This window comes from Pseudophryne corroboree, chromosome 11, assembly GCF_028390025.1.
Source record: "Pseudophryne corroboree isolate aPseCor3 chromosome 11, aPseCor3.hap2, whole genome shotgun sequence".
NCBI classification, from domain to species: Eukaryota; Metazoa; Chordata; class Amphibia; order Anura; family Myobatrachidae; genus Pseudophryne; species Pseudophryne corroboree.
The window spans coordinates 166,918,266-166,933,029 of NC_086454.1; the positions used below are offsets into that span (position 1 = coordinate 166,918,266).

Genomic DNA, 14,764 nt, shown 5'->3' on the forward strand with positions numbered 1-14,764 from the left:
TGAAGAGATTTTGTGATATATGTGTCTATGATGTTTTCAAGTATTCATGCACTCCACCGATGAGCTTATTCCATTCTTGTCCATCAAGAAAAGCAAATGGCACATACGGGGATCGAACCCGTGACCTTGGCGTTATTAGCACCACAATCTAACCAACTGAGCTAACAGGCCACAGATATTACTGCAAGCAAACACAAAACTGGCAAATGTACCTCAAAGCACAGATCATATTTTGTTTTTATAGCATTTCATTTTTCAAAAAAAAGCTTAAGCCATAGAGTCACTTGAAGCATGGGTATCATAAAAATGCTCCAGTTTCTTTCCACATTACAAAATAAAAATAAATATTAGAAAGGATAATAACAAAGATTAAGGCATCTAGTAATAGTATAAAAATAGACAATTTAGACTAGGAGTATATGCAAATCTAAGCAAAATCAATCTAAAAAATCTAATACACAATTTTTAATTGTAAATTTACAGATTGTTGAAAAAGATAATCCCAGGATGTAATCCATTATGTATTAAATTTAGTATGTTTTACCAAGTTGTGTATGAATAACTTTTAACACAAAAAAATATATATTGGGGAAGTAGCTTAATGTGCCCATTGGAAATAAGGAATGCTAGCCCATTTTGGAATGCAAATCTTAAGAAAATACAAACTTCAATCCATAGGAAAGCACTTTTTATTCAGTCTACACTCTGTAATCATACTATAGATTAATTTACAAATTGTGATGTCATTATCAGACTTAACTCACAAGAGACTTTCATCCTTGGTCTATAAAAAAGGCAGTCCTCTGTTATAAAGCTTGAAACAATTGTAAGTGGCTGATATGCAAATATGGAAATACAGAAAAACTGTCAATTCAATGCTAGGATAACATAAGGGGTGATGCTCCAACTGAAATTGGTCCTAGGCATTTAGGTTTCTAGTATCTATCTTCTCCTTTAAAAAATAGGTTACTTTTTATATATTATCATTGGGTTTGGACAAATATTCTACATAATACCTATTGCATCCCTGAGCTTATTAGAAACTTGAAATAATATATATAAAGTATTGAATTTCTTTTCTTTGCATTTAAAAGATGAGCGCACTTCAGTAGATGCCATTGCTCAGGTGAGGGTTCCATGGTGTAATTGTTAGCACCCTGGACTTTGAATCTAGTAATCTGAGTTCATATCTCGTGGGATCTAACATTGTTTATTTTCCTTTTGTTCATAGCTCCATTTTCATTCAATGTATGAGTATTGCAAATCTTCATTTAAAATTCATATAAATTCCATCATCTTCAGTGGTGTCCTTTGTTTAAACTCATTTTTAAACTTATCAAATCAGAAGTATGTCAAATATTTGGAAATAAGAAAAGATGCAATAAGAATGCAGAGATCCATTACTTGTGCTCTGGTCTTTAGAAATTCTCCATTTTTTTTTACTTCAGTGTGCACTAATGAGAGGGGAGCACATATCTTCTTCTTCTTCTAGTAACACCTAGTGCCCTCTATGTTTGAGCAGCAATATAATAACTGATTAATTTGCCCTTGCATATCTTAGTTATGCCATATTGCTTGATTTGAGACAAAAGTCACTGAGCCATGTAGAGAAAAATCTTCATCAGCCAAAAGATGACACTCCCACTGGCTTCTGATATGTATTTGAAGAGATTTTGTGATATATGTGTCTATGATTTTTTTAAGTATTTATGCACTCCACCGATGAGCTTATTCCATTCTTGTCCATCAAGAAAAGCAAATTGCCCATACGGGGATCGAACCCATGACCTTAGCGTTATTAGCACCACGCTCTAACCAACTGAGCTAACCAGCCACAGATATTGCTACAAGCAAACACAAAACTGGCAAATGTACCTCAAAGCACAGATCATATTTTGTTTTTATAGCATTTCATTTTTCAAAAAAAAGCTTAAGCCATAGAGTCACTTGAAGCATGGGTATCATAAAAATACTCCAGTTTCTTTCCACATTACAAAATAAAAATAAATATTAGATAGGATAATAACACCGATTAAGGCATCTAGTAATAGTATAAAAATAGACAATTTAGACAAGGAGTATATGCAAATCTAAGCAAAATCAATCTAAAAAATCTAATACACAATTTTTAATTGTAAATTTACAGATTGTTGAAAAAGATAATCCCAGAATGTAATCCATTATGTATTAAATTTAGTATGTTTTACCAAGTTGTGTATGAATAACTTTTAACACAAAAAAATATATATTGGGGAAGTAGCTTAATGTGCCCATTGGAAATAAAGAATGCTAGCCCATTTTGGAATGCAAAGCTTAAGAAAATACAAACTTCAATCCATAGGAAAGCACTTTTTATTCAGTCTACACTCTGTAATCATACTATAGCTTAATTTACAAATTGTGATGTCATTATCAGACTTAACTCACAAGAGACTTTCATCCTTGGTCTATAAAAAAGGCAGTCCTCTGTTATAAAGCTTTAAACAATTGTAAGTGGCTGATATGCAAATATGGAAATACAGAAAAACTGTCAATTCAATGCTAGGATAACATAAGGGGTGATGCTCCAACTGAAATTGGTCCTAGGCATTTTGGTTTCTAGTATCTATCTTCTCCTTTAAAAAATAGGTTACTTTTTATATATTATCATTGGGTTTGGACAAATATTCTACATAATACCTATTGCATCCCTGAGCTTATTAGAAACTTGAAATAATATATATAAAGTATTGAATTTCTTTTCTTTGCATTTAAAAGATGAGCGCACTTCAGTAGATGCCATTGCTCAGGTGAGGGTTCCATGGTGTAATTGTTAGCACCCTGGATTTTTGAATCTAGTCATCTGAGTTCATATCTCGTGGGAGCTAACATTGTTTATTTTCCTTTTGTTCAAAGCTCCATTTTCATTCAATGAATGAGTATTGCAAATCTTCATTTAAAATTCATATAAATTCCATCATCTTCAGTGGTGTCCTTTGTTTAAACTCATTTTTAAACTTATCAAATCAGAAGTATGTCAAATATTTGGAAATAAGAAAAGATGCAATAAGAATGCAGAGATCCATTACTTGTGCTCTGGTCTTTAGAAATTCTCCATTTTTTTTTACTTCAGTGTGCACTAATGAGAGGGGAGCACATATCTTCTTCTTCTTCTTCTTCTAGTAACACCTAGTGCCCTCTATGTTTGAGCAGCAATATAATAACTGATTAATTTGCCCTTGCATATCTTAGTTATGCCATATTGCTTGATTTGAGACAAAAGTCACTGAGCCATGTAGAGAAAAATCTTCATCAGCCAAAGGATGACACTCCCACTGGCTTCTGATATGTATTTGAAGAGATTTTGTGATATATGTGTCTATGATGTTTTCAAGTATTCATGCACTCCACCGATGAGCTTATTCCATTCTTGTCCATCAAGAAAAGCAAATGGCCCATACGGGGATCGAACCCGTGACCTTGGCGTTATTAGCACCACGCTCTAACCAACTGAGCTAACCGGCCACAGATGTTACTGCAAGCAAACACAAAACTGGCAAATGTACCTCAAAGCACAGATCATATTTTGTTTTTATAGCATTTCATTTTTCAAAAAAAAGCTTAAGCCATAGAGTGATCTGAAGCATGGGTATCATAAAAATGCTCCAGTTTCTTTCCACATTACAAAATAAAAATAAATATTAGATAGGATAATAACAAAGATTAAGGCATCTAGTAATAGTATAAAAATAGACAATTTAGACTAGGAGTATATGCAAATCTAAGCAAAATCAATCTAAAAAATCTAATACACAATTTTTAATTGTAAATTTACAGATTGTTGAAAAAGATAATCCCAGGATGTAATCCATTATGTATTAAATTTAGTATGTTTTACCAAGTTGTGTATGAATAACTTTTAACACAAAAAAATATATATTGGGGAAGTAGCTTAATGTGCCCATTGGAAATAAAGAATGCTAGCCCATTTTGGAATGCAAAGCTTAAGAAAATACAAACTTCAATCCATAGGAAAGCACTTTTTATTCAGTCTACACTCTGTAATCATACTATAGCTTAATTTACAAATTGTGATGTCATTATCAGACTTAACTCACAAGAGACTTTCATCCTTGGTCTATAAAAAAGGCAGTCCTCTGTTATAAAGCTTGAAACAATTGTAAGTGGCTGATATGCAAATATGGAAATACAGAAAAACTGTCAATTCAATGCTAGGATAACATAAGGGGTGATGCTCCAACTGAAATTGGTCCTAGGCATTTTGGTTTCTAGTATCTATCTTCTCCTTTAAAAAATAGGTTACTTTTTATATATTATCATTGGGTTTGGACAAATATTCTACATAATACCTATCGCATCCCTGAGCTTATTAGAAACTTGAAATAATATATATAAAGTATTGAATTTCTTTTCGTTGCATTTAAAAGATGAGCGCACTTCAGTAGATGCCATTGCTCAGGTGAGGGTTCCATGGTGTAATTGTTAGCACCCTGGACTTTGAATCTAGTAATCTGAGTTCATATCTCGTGGGAGCTAACATTGTTTATTTTCCTTTTGTTCAAAGCTCCATTTTCATTCAATGTATGAGTATTGCAAATCTTCATTTAAAATTCATATAAATTCCATCATCTTCAGTGGTGTCCTTTGTTTAAACTCATTTTTAAACTTATCAAATCAGAAGTATGTCAAATATTTGGAAATAAGAAAAAATGCAATAAGAATGCAGAGATCCATTACTTGTGCTCTGGTCTTTAGAAATTCTCCATTTTTTTTACTTCAGTGTGCACTAATGAGAGGGGAGCACATATCTTCTTCTTCTTCTAGTAACACCTAGTGCCCTCTATGTTTGAGCAGCAATATAACTGATTAATTTGCCCTTGCATATCTTAGTTATGCCATATTGCTTGATTTGAGACAAAAGTCACTGAGCCATGTAGAGAAAAATCTTCATCAGCCAAAGGATGACACTCCCACTGGCTTCTGATATATATTTGAAGAGATTTTGTGATATATGTGTCTATGATGTTTTCAAGTATTCATGCACTCCACGATGAGCTTATTCCATTCTTGTCCATCAAGAAAAGCAAATGACCCATACGGGGATCGAACCCATGACATTGGCGTTATTAGCACCACGCTCTAACCAACTGAGCTAACAAGCCACAAATATTACTGCCAGCAAACACAAAACTGGCAAATGTACCTCAAAGCACAGATCATATTTTGTTTTTATAGCATTTCATTTTTCAAAAAAAAGCTTAAGCCATAGAGTCACTTGAAGCATGGGTATCATAAAAATGCTCCAGTTTCTTTCCACATTACAAAATAAAAATAAATATTAGATAGGATAATAACAAAGATTAAGGCATCTACTAATAGTATAAAAATAGACAATTTAGACTAGGAGTATATGCAAATCTAAGCAAAATCAATCTAAAAAATCTAATACACAATTTTTAATTGTAAATTTACAGATTGTTGAAAAAGATAATCCCAGGATGTAATCCATTATGTATTAAATTTAGTATGTTTTACCAAGTTGTGTATGAATAACTTTTAACACAAAAAAATATATATTGGGGCTAGTAGCTTAATGTGCCCATTGGAAATAAAGAATGCTAGCCCATTTTGGAATGCAAAGCTTAAGAAAATACAAACTTCAATCCATAGGAAAGCACTTTTTATTCAGTCTACACTCTGTAATCATACTATAGCTTAATTTACAAATTGTGATGTCATTATCAGACTTAACTCACAAGAGACTTTCATCCTTGGTCTATAAAAAAGGCAGTCCTCTGTTATAAAGCTTGAAACAATTGTAAGTGGCTGATATGCAAATATGGAAATACAGAAAAACTGTCAATTCAATGCTAGGATAACATAAGGGGTGATGCTCCAACTGAAATTGGTCCTAGGCATTTAGGTTTCTAGTATCTATCTTCTCCTTTAAAAAATAGGTTACTTTTTATATATTATCATTGGGTTTGGACAAATATTCTACATAATACCTATTGCATCCCTGAGCTTATTAGAAACTTGAAATAATATATATAAAGTATTGAATTTCTTTTCTTTGCATTTAAAAGATGAGCGCACTTCAGTAGATGCCATTGCTCAGGTGAGGGTTCCATGGTGTAATTGTTAGCACCCTGGACTTTGAATCTAGTCATCTGAGTTCATATCTTGTGGGAGCTAACATTGTTTATTTTCCTTTTGTTCAAAGCTCCATTTTCATTCAATGTATGAGTATTGCAAATCTTTATTTAAAATTCATATAAATTCCATCATCTTCAGTAGTGTCCTTTGTTTAAACTCATTTTTAAACTTATCAAATCAGAAGTATGTCAAATATTTGGAAATAAGAAAAAATGCAATAAGAATGCAGAGATCCATTACTTGTGCTCTGGTCTTTAGAAATTCTCCATTTTTTTTACTTCAGTGTGCACTAATGAGAGGAGAGCACATATCTTCTTCTTCTTCTAGTAACACCTAGTGCCCTCTATGTTTGAGCAGCAATATAACTGATTAATTTGCCCTTGCATATCTTAGTTATGCCATATTGCTTGATTTGAGACAAAAGTCACTGAGCCATGTAGAGAAAAATCTTCATCAGCCAAAGGATGACACTCCCACTGGCTTCTGATATGTATTTGAAGAGATTTTGTGATATATGTGTATATGATGTTTTCAAGTATTCATGCACTCCACGATGAGCTTATTCCATTGTTGTCCATCAAGAAAAGCAAATGGCCCATACGGGGATCGAACCCGTGACCTTGGCGTTATTAGCACCACGCTCTAACCAACTGAGCTAACAGGCCACAAATATTACTGCCAGCAAACACAAAACTGGCAAATGTACCTCAAAGCACAGATCATATTTTGTTTTTATAGCATTTCATTTTTCAAAAAAAAGCTTAAGCCATAGAGTCACTTGAAGCATGGGTATCATAAAAATGCTCCAGTTTCTTTCCACATTACAAAATAAAAATAAATATTAGATAGGATAATAACAAAGATTAAGGCATCTACTAATAGTATAAAAATAGACAATTTAGACAAGGAGTATATGCAAATCTAAGCAAAATCAATCTAAAAAATCTAATACACAATTTTTAATTGTAAATTTACAGATTGTTGAAAAAGATAATCCCAGGATGTAATCCATTATGTATTAAATTTAGTATGTTTTACCAAGTTGTGTATGAATAACTTTTAACACAAAAAAATATATATTGGGGAAGTAACTTAATGTGCCCATTGGAAATAAAGAATGCTAGCCCATTTTGGAATGCAAAGCTTAAGAAAATACAAACTTCAATCCATAGGAAAGCACTTTTTATTCAGTCTACACTCTGTAATCATACTATAGCTTAATTTACAAATTGTGATGTCATTATCAGACTTAACTCACAAGAGACTTTCATCCTTGGTCTATAAAAAAGGCAGTCCTCTGTTATAAAGCTTGAAACAATTGTAAGTGGCTGATATGCAAATATGGAAATACTGAAAAACTGTTAATTTCAATGCTAGGATAACATAAGGGGTGATGCTCCAACTGAAATTGGTCCTAGGCATTTAGGTTTCTAGTATCTATCTTCTCCTTTAAAAAATAGGTTACTTTTTATATACTATCATTGGGTTTGGACAAATATTCTACATAATACCTATTGCATCCCTGAGCTTATTAGAAACTTGAAATAATATATATATAAAGTATTGAATTTATTTTCTTTGCATTTAAAAGATGAGCGCACTATAGTAGATGCCATTGCTCAGGTGAGGGTTCCATGGTGTAATTGTTAGCACCCTGGACTTTGAATCTAGTAATTTGAATTCATATCTCGTGGGAGCTAACATTGTTTATTTTCCTTTTGTTCAAAGCTCCATTTTCATTCAATGTATGAGTATTGCAAATCTTCATTTAAAATTCATATAAATTCCATCATCTTCAGTGGTGTCCTTTGTTTAAACTCATTTTTAAACTTATCAAATCAGAAGTATGTCAAATATTTGGAAATAAGAAAAGATGCAATAAGAATGCAGAGATCCATTACTTGTGCTCTGGTCTTTAGAAATTCTCCATTTTTTTTTACTTCAGTGTGCACTAATGAGAGGGGAGCACATATCTTCTTCTTCTTCTAGTAACACCTAGTGCCCTCTATGTTTGAGCAGCAATATAATAACTGATTAATTTGCCCTTGCATATCTTAGTTATGCCATATTGCTTGATTTGAGACAAAAGTCACTGAGCCATGTAGAGAAAAATCTTCATCAGCCAAAGGATGACACTCCCACTGGCTTCTGATATGTATTTGAAGAGATTTTGTGATATATGTGTCTATGATGTTTTCAAGTATTCATGCACTCCACCGATGAGCTTATTCCATTCTTGTCCATCAAGAAAAGCAAATGGCCCATACTGGGATCAAACCCGTGACCTTGGCGTTATTAGCACCACGCTCTAACCAACTGAGCTAACCGGCCACAGATGTTACTGGAAGCAAACACAAAACTGGCAAATGTACCTCAAAGCACAGATCATATTTTGTTTTTATAGCATTTCATTTTTCAAAAAAAAGCTTAAGCCATAGAGTGATCTGAAGCATGGGTATCATAAAAATGCTCCAGTTTCTTTCCACATTACAAAATAAAAATAAATATTAGATAGGATAATAACAAAGATTAAGGCATCTACTAATAGTATAAAAATAGACAATTTAGACAAGGAGTATATGCAAATCTAAGCAAAAGCAATCTAAAAAATCTAATACACAATTTTTAATTGTAAATTTACAGATTGTTAAAAAAAAGATAATCCCAGGATGTAATCCATTATGTATTAAATTTAGTATGTTTTACCAAGTTGTGTATGAATAACTTTTAACACAAAAAAATATATATTGGGGAAGTAACTTAATGTGCCCATTGGAAATAAAGAATGCTAGCCCATTTTGGAATGCAAAGCTTAAGAAAATACAAACTTCAATCCATAGGAAAGCACTTTTTATTCAGTCTACACTCTGTAATCATACTATAGCTTAATTTACAAATTGTGATGTCATTATCAGACTTAACTCACAAGAGACTTTCATCCTTGGTCTATAAAAAAGGCAGTCCTCTGTTATAAAGCTTGAAACAATTGTAAGTGGCTGATATGCAAATATGGAAATACAGAAAAACTGTCAATTCAATGCTAGGATAACATAAGGGGTGATGCTCCAACTGAAATTGGTCCTAGGCATTTAGGCTTCTAGTATCTATCTTCTCCTTTAAAAAATAGGTTACTTTTTATATATTATCATTGGGTTTGGACAAATATTCTACATAATACCTATTGCATCCCTGAGCTTATTAGAAACTTGAAATAATATATATAAAGTATTGAATTTCTTTTCTTTGCATTTAAAAGATGAGCGCACTTCAGTAGATGCCATTGCTCAGGTGAGGGTTCCATGGTGTAATTGTTAGCACCCTTGACTTTGAATCTAGTAATCTGAATTCATATCTCGTGGGAGCTAACATTGTTTATTTTCCTAATGTTCAAAGCTCCATTTTCATTCAATGTATGAGTATTGCAAATCTTCATTTAAAATTCATATAAATTCCATCATCTTCAGTGGTGTCCTTTGTTTAAACTCATTTTTAAACTTATCAAATCAGAAGTATGTCAAATATTTGGAAATAAGAAAAGATGCAATAAGAATGCAGAGATCCATTACTTGTGCTCTGGTCTTTAGAAATTCTCCATTTTTTTTTACTTCAGTGTGCACTAATGAGAGGGGAGCACATATCTTCTTCTTCTTCTAGTAACACCTAGTGCCCTCTATGTTTGAGCAGCAATATAATAACTAATTAATTTGCCCCTGCACATCTTAGTTATGCCATATTGCTTGATTTGAGACAAAAGTCACTGAGCCATGTAGAGAAAAATCTTCATCAGCCAAAGGATGACACTCCCACTGGCTTCTGATATGTATTTGAAGAGATTTTGTGATATATGTGTCTATGATGTTTTCAAGTATTCATGCACTCCACCGATGAGCTTATTCCATTCTTGTCCATCAAGAAAAGCAAATGGCCCATACTGGGATCGAACCCGTGACCTTGGCGTTATTAGCACCATGCTCTAACCAACTGAGCTAACCGGCCACATATATCACTGCAAGCAAACACAAAACTGGCAAATGTACCTCAAAGCACAGATCATATTTTGTTTTTATAGCATTTCATTTTTCAAAAAAAAGCTTAAGCCATAGAGTCACTTGAAGCATGGGTATCATAAAAATGCTCCAGTTTCTTTCCACATTACAAAATAAAAATAAATATTAGATAGGATAATAACAAAGATTAAGGCATCTACTAATAGTATAAAAATAGACAATTTAGACAAGGAGTATATGCAAATCTAAGCAAAATCAATCTAAAAAATCTAATACACAATTTTTAATTGTAAATTTACAGATTGTTGAAAAAGATAATCCAGGATGTAATCCATTATGTATTAAATTTAGTATGTTTTACCAAGTTGTGTATGAATAACTTTTAACACAAAAAAATATATATTGGGGAAGTAGCTTAATGTGCCCATTGGAAATAAAGAATGCTAGCCCATTTTGGAATGCAAAGCTTAAGAAAATACAAACTTCAATCCATAGGAAAGCACTTTTTATTCAGTCTACACTCTGTAATCATACTATAGCTTAATTTACAAATTGTGATGTCATTATCAGACTTAACTCACTAGAGACTTTCATCCTTGGTCTATAAAAAAGGCAGTCCTCTGTTATAAAGCTTGAAACAATTGTAAGTGGCTGATATGCAAATATGGAAATACAGAAAAACTGTCAATTCAATGCTAGGATAACATAAGGGGTGATGCTCCAACTGAAATTGGTCCTAGGCATTTAGGTTTCTAGTATCTATCTTCTCCTTTAAAAAATAGGTTACTTTTTATATATTATCATTGGGTTTGGACAAATATTCTACATAATACCTATTGCATCCCTGAGCTTATTAGAAACTTGAAATAATATATATAAAGTATTGAATTTATTTTCTTTGCATTTAAAAGATGAGCGCACTTCAGTAGATGCCATTGCTCAGGTGAGGGTTCCATGGTGTAATTGTTAGCACCCTGGACTTTGAATCTAGTAATCTGAGTTCATATCTCGTGGGAGCTAACATTGTTTATTTTCCTTTTGTTCAAAGCTCCATTTTCATTCAATGTATGAGTATTGCAAATCTTCATTTAAAATTCATATAAATTCCATCATCTTTAGTGGTGTCCTTTGTTTAAACTCATTTTTAAACTTATCAAATCAGAAGTATGTCAAATATTTGGAAATAAGAAAAGATGCAATAAGAATGCAGAGATCCATTACTTGTGCTCTGGTCTTTAGAAATTCTCCATTTTTTTACTTCAGTGTGCACTAATGAGAGGGGAGCTCATATCTTCTTCTTCTTCTAGTAACACCTAGTGCCCTCTATGTTTGAGCTGCAATATAATAACTGATTAATTTGCCCTTGCATATCTTAGTTATGCCATATTGCTTGATTTGAGACAAAAGTCACTGAGCCATGTAGAGAAAAATCTTCATCAGCCAAAGGATGACACTCCCACTGGCTTCTGATATGTATTTGAAGAGATTTTGTGATATATGTGTCTATGATGTTTTCAAGTATTCATGCACTCCACCGATGAGCTTATTCCATTCTTGTCCATCAAGAAAAGCAAATGGCCCATACGGGGATCGAACCCGTGACCTTGGCGTTATTAGCACCACGCTCTAACCAACTGAGCTAACCGGCCACAGATGATACTGCAAGCAAACACAAAACTGGCAAATGTACATCAAAGCACAGATCATATTTTGTTTTTATAGCATTTCATTTTTCAAAAAAAAGCTTAAGCCATAGAGTCACTTGAAGCATGGGTATCATAAAAATGCTCCAGTTTCTTTCCACATTACAAAATAAAAATAAATATTAGATAGGATAATAACAAAGATTAAGGCATCTACTAATAGTATAAAAATAGACAATTTAGACAAGGAGTATATGCAAATCTAAGCAAAATCAATCTAAAAAATCTAATACACAATTTTTAATTGTAAATTTACAGATTGTTGAAAAAGATAATCCAGGATGTAATCCATTATGTATTAAATTTAGTATGTTTTACCAAGTTGTGTATGAATAACTTTTAACACAAAAAAATATATATTGGGGAAGTAGCTTAATGTGCCCATTGGAAATAAAGAATGCTAGCCCATTTTGGAATGCAAAGCTTAAGAAAATACAAACTTCAATCCATAGGAAAGCACTTTTTATTCAGTCTACACTCTGTAATCATACTATAGCTTAATTTACAAATTGTGATGTCATTATCAGACTTAACTCACAAGAGACTTTCATCCTTGGTCTATAAAAAAGGCAGTCCTCTGTTATAAAGCTTGAAACAATTGTAAGTGGCTGATATGCAAATATGGAAATACAGAAAAACTGTCAATTCAATGCTAGGATAACATAAGGGGTGATGCTCCAACTGAAATTGGTCCTAGGCATTTAGGTTTCTAGTATCTATCTTCTCCTTTAAAAAATAGGTTACTTTTTATATATTATCATTGGGTTTGGACAAATATTCTACATAATACCTATTGCATCCCTGAGCTTATTAGAAACTTGAAATTATATATATAAAGTATTGAATTTCTTTTCTTTGCATTTAAAAGATGAGTGCACTTCAGTAGATGCCATTGCTCAGGTGAGGGTTCCATGGTGTAATTGTTAGCACCCTGGACTTTGAATCTAGTAATCTGAGTTCATATCTCGTGGGAGCTAACATTGTTTATTTTCCTTTTGTTCAAAGCTCCATTTTCATTCAATGTATGAGTATTGCAAATCTTCATTTAAAATTCATATAAATTCCATCATCTTCAGTGGTGTCCTTTGTTTAAACTCATTTTTAAACTTATCAAATCAGAAGTATGTCAAATATTTGGAAATAAGAAAAGATGCAATAAGAATGCAGAGATCCATTACTTGTGCTCTGGTCTTTAGAAATTCTCAATTTTTTTTACTTCAGTGTGCACTAATGAGAGGGGAGCTCATATCTTCTTCTTCTTCTTCTAGTAACACCTAGTGCCCTCTATGTTTGAGCAGCAATATAATAACTGATTAATTTGCCCTTGCATATCTTAGTTATGCCATATTGCTTGATTTGAGACAAAAGTCACTGAGCCATGTAGAGAAAAATCTTCATCAGCCAAAGGATGACACTCCCACTGGCTTCTGATATGTATTTGAAGAGATTTTGTGATATATGTGTCTATGATGTTTTCAAGTATTCATGCACTCCACCGATGAGCTTATTCCATTCTTGTCCATCAAGAAAAGCAAATGGCCCATACGGGGATCAAACCCGTGACCTTGGCATTATTGGCACCACGCTCTAACCAACTGAGCTAACCGGACACAGATGTTACTGCAAGCAAACACAAAACTGGCAAATGTACCTCAAAGCACAGATCATATTTTGTTTTTATAGCATTTCATTTTTCAAAAGAAAGCTTAAGCCATAGAGTGATCTGAAGCATGGGTATCATAAAAATGCTCCAGTTTCTTTCCACATTACAAAATAAAAATAAATATTAGATAGGATAATAACAAAGATTAAGGCATCTACTAATAGTATAAAAATAGACAATTTAGACAAGGAGTATATGCAAATCTAAGCAAAATCAATCTAAAAAATCTAATACACAATTTTTAATTGTAAATTTACAGATTGTTGAAAAAGATAATCCAGGATGTAATCCATTATGTATTAAATTTAGTATGTTTTACCAAGTTGTGTATGAATAACTTTTAACACAAAAAAATATATATTGGGGAAGTAGCTTAATGTGCCCATTGGAAATAAAGAATGCTAGCCCATTTTGGAATGCAAAGCTTAAGAAAATACAAACTTCAATCCATAGGAAAGCACTTTTTATTCAGTCTTCACTCTGTAATCATACTATAGCTTAATTTACAAATTGTGATGTCATTATCAGACTTAACTCACAAGAGACTTTCATCCTTGGTCTATAAAAAAGGCAGTCCTCTGTTATAAAGCTTGAAACAATTGTAAGTGGCTGATATGCAAATATGGAAATACAGAAAAACTGTCAATTCAATGCTAGGATAACATAAGGGGTGATGCTCCAACTGAAATTGGTCCTAGGCATTTAGGTTTCTAGTATCTATCTTCTCCTTTAAAAAATAGGTTACTTTTTATATATTATCATTGGGTTTGGACAAATATTCTACATAATACCTATTGCATCCATGAGCTTATTAGAAACTTGAAATAATATATATAAAGTATTGAATTTCTTTTCTTTGCATTTAAAAGATGAGCGCACTTCAGTAGATGCCATTGCCCAGGTGAGGGCTCCATGGTGTAATTGTTAGAACCCTGGACTTTGAATCTAGTAATCTGAGTTCATACATTGTTTATTTTCCTTTTGTTCAAAGCTCCATTTTCATTCAATGTATGAGTATTGCAAATCTTAATTTAAAATTCATATAAATTCCATCATCTTCAGTGGTGTCCTTTGTTTAAACTCATTTTTAAACTTATCAAATCAGAAGTATGTCAAATATTTGGAAATAAGAAAAGATGCAATAAGAATGCAGAGATCCATTACTTGTGCTCTGGTCTTTAGAAATTCTCCATTTTTTTGACTTCAGTGTGCACTAATGAGAGGGGAGCTCATAT

At 32.6% G+C, this 14,764-nt stretch overlaps 9 non-coding genes across 9 annotated transcripts; all 9 read right to left on the reverse strand.

Moving 5' to 3' along the window:
- Positions 1 to 97: 97 nt before the first annotated feature.
- Positions 98 to 171, reverse strand: TRNAI-AAU (transfer RNA isoleucine (anticodon AAU)). Its single transcript has one exon. It is a non-coding gene; the product is annotated as a tRNA-Ile (tRNA).
- A 1,589-nt stretch (positions 172 to 1,760) lies between these two features.
- Positions 1,761 to 1,834, reverse strand: TRNAI-AAU (transfer RNA isoleucine (anticodon AAU)). The gene has a single exon. It is a non-coding gene; the product is annotated as a tRNA-Ile (tRNA).
- A 1,596-nt stretch (positions 1,835 to 3,430) lies between these two features.
- On the reverse strand, positions 3,431 to 3,504 carry TRNAI-AAU (transfer RNA isoleucine (anticodon AAU)). The gene has a single exon. It is a non-coding gene; the product is annotated as a tRNA-Ile (tRNA).
- Positions 3,505 to 5,088: 1,584 nt separating this feature from the next.
- TRNAI-AAU (transfer RNA isoleucine (anticodon AAU)) lies at positions 5,089 to 5,162 on the reverse strand. The gene has a single exon. It is a non-coding gene; the product is annotated as a tRNA-Ile (tRNA).
- A 1,585-nt stretch (positions 5,163 to 6,747) lies between these two features.
- Positions 6,748 to 6,821, reverse strand: TRNAI-AAU (transfer RNA isoleucine (anticodon AAU)). Its single transcript has one exon. It is a non-coding gene; the product is annotated as a tRNA-Ile (tRNA).
- Positions 6,822 to 8,413: 1,592 nt separating this feature from the next.
- On the reverse strand, positions 8,414 to 8,487 carry TRNAI-AAU (transfer RNA isoleucine (anticodon AAU)). The gene has a single exon. It is a non-coding gene; the product is annotated as a tRNA-Ile (tRNA).
- Positions 8,488 to 10,078: 1,591 nt separating this feature from the next.
- Positions 10,079 to 10,152, reverse strand: TRNAI-AAU (transfer RNA isoleucine (anticodon AAU)). Its single transcript has one exon. It is a non-coding gene; the product is annotated as a tRNA-Ile (tRNA).
- Positions 10,153 to 11,738: 1,586 nt separating this feature from the next.
- TRNAI-AAU (transfer RNA isoleucine (anticodon AAU)) lies at positions 11,739 to 11,812 on the reverse strand. Its single transcript has one exon. It is a non-coding gene; the product is annotated as a tRNA-Ile (tRNA).
- A 1,590-nt stretch (positions 11,813 to 13,402) lies between these two features.
- Positions 13,403 to 13,476, reverse strand: TRNAI-AAU (transfer RNA isoleucine (anticodon AAU)). The gene has a single exon. It is a non-coding gene; the product is annotated as a tRNA-Ile (tRNA).
- Between the last annotated feature and the right edge of the window lie 1,288 nt (positions 13,477 to 14,764).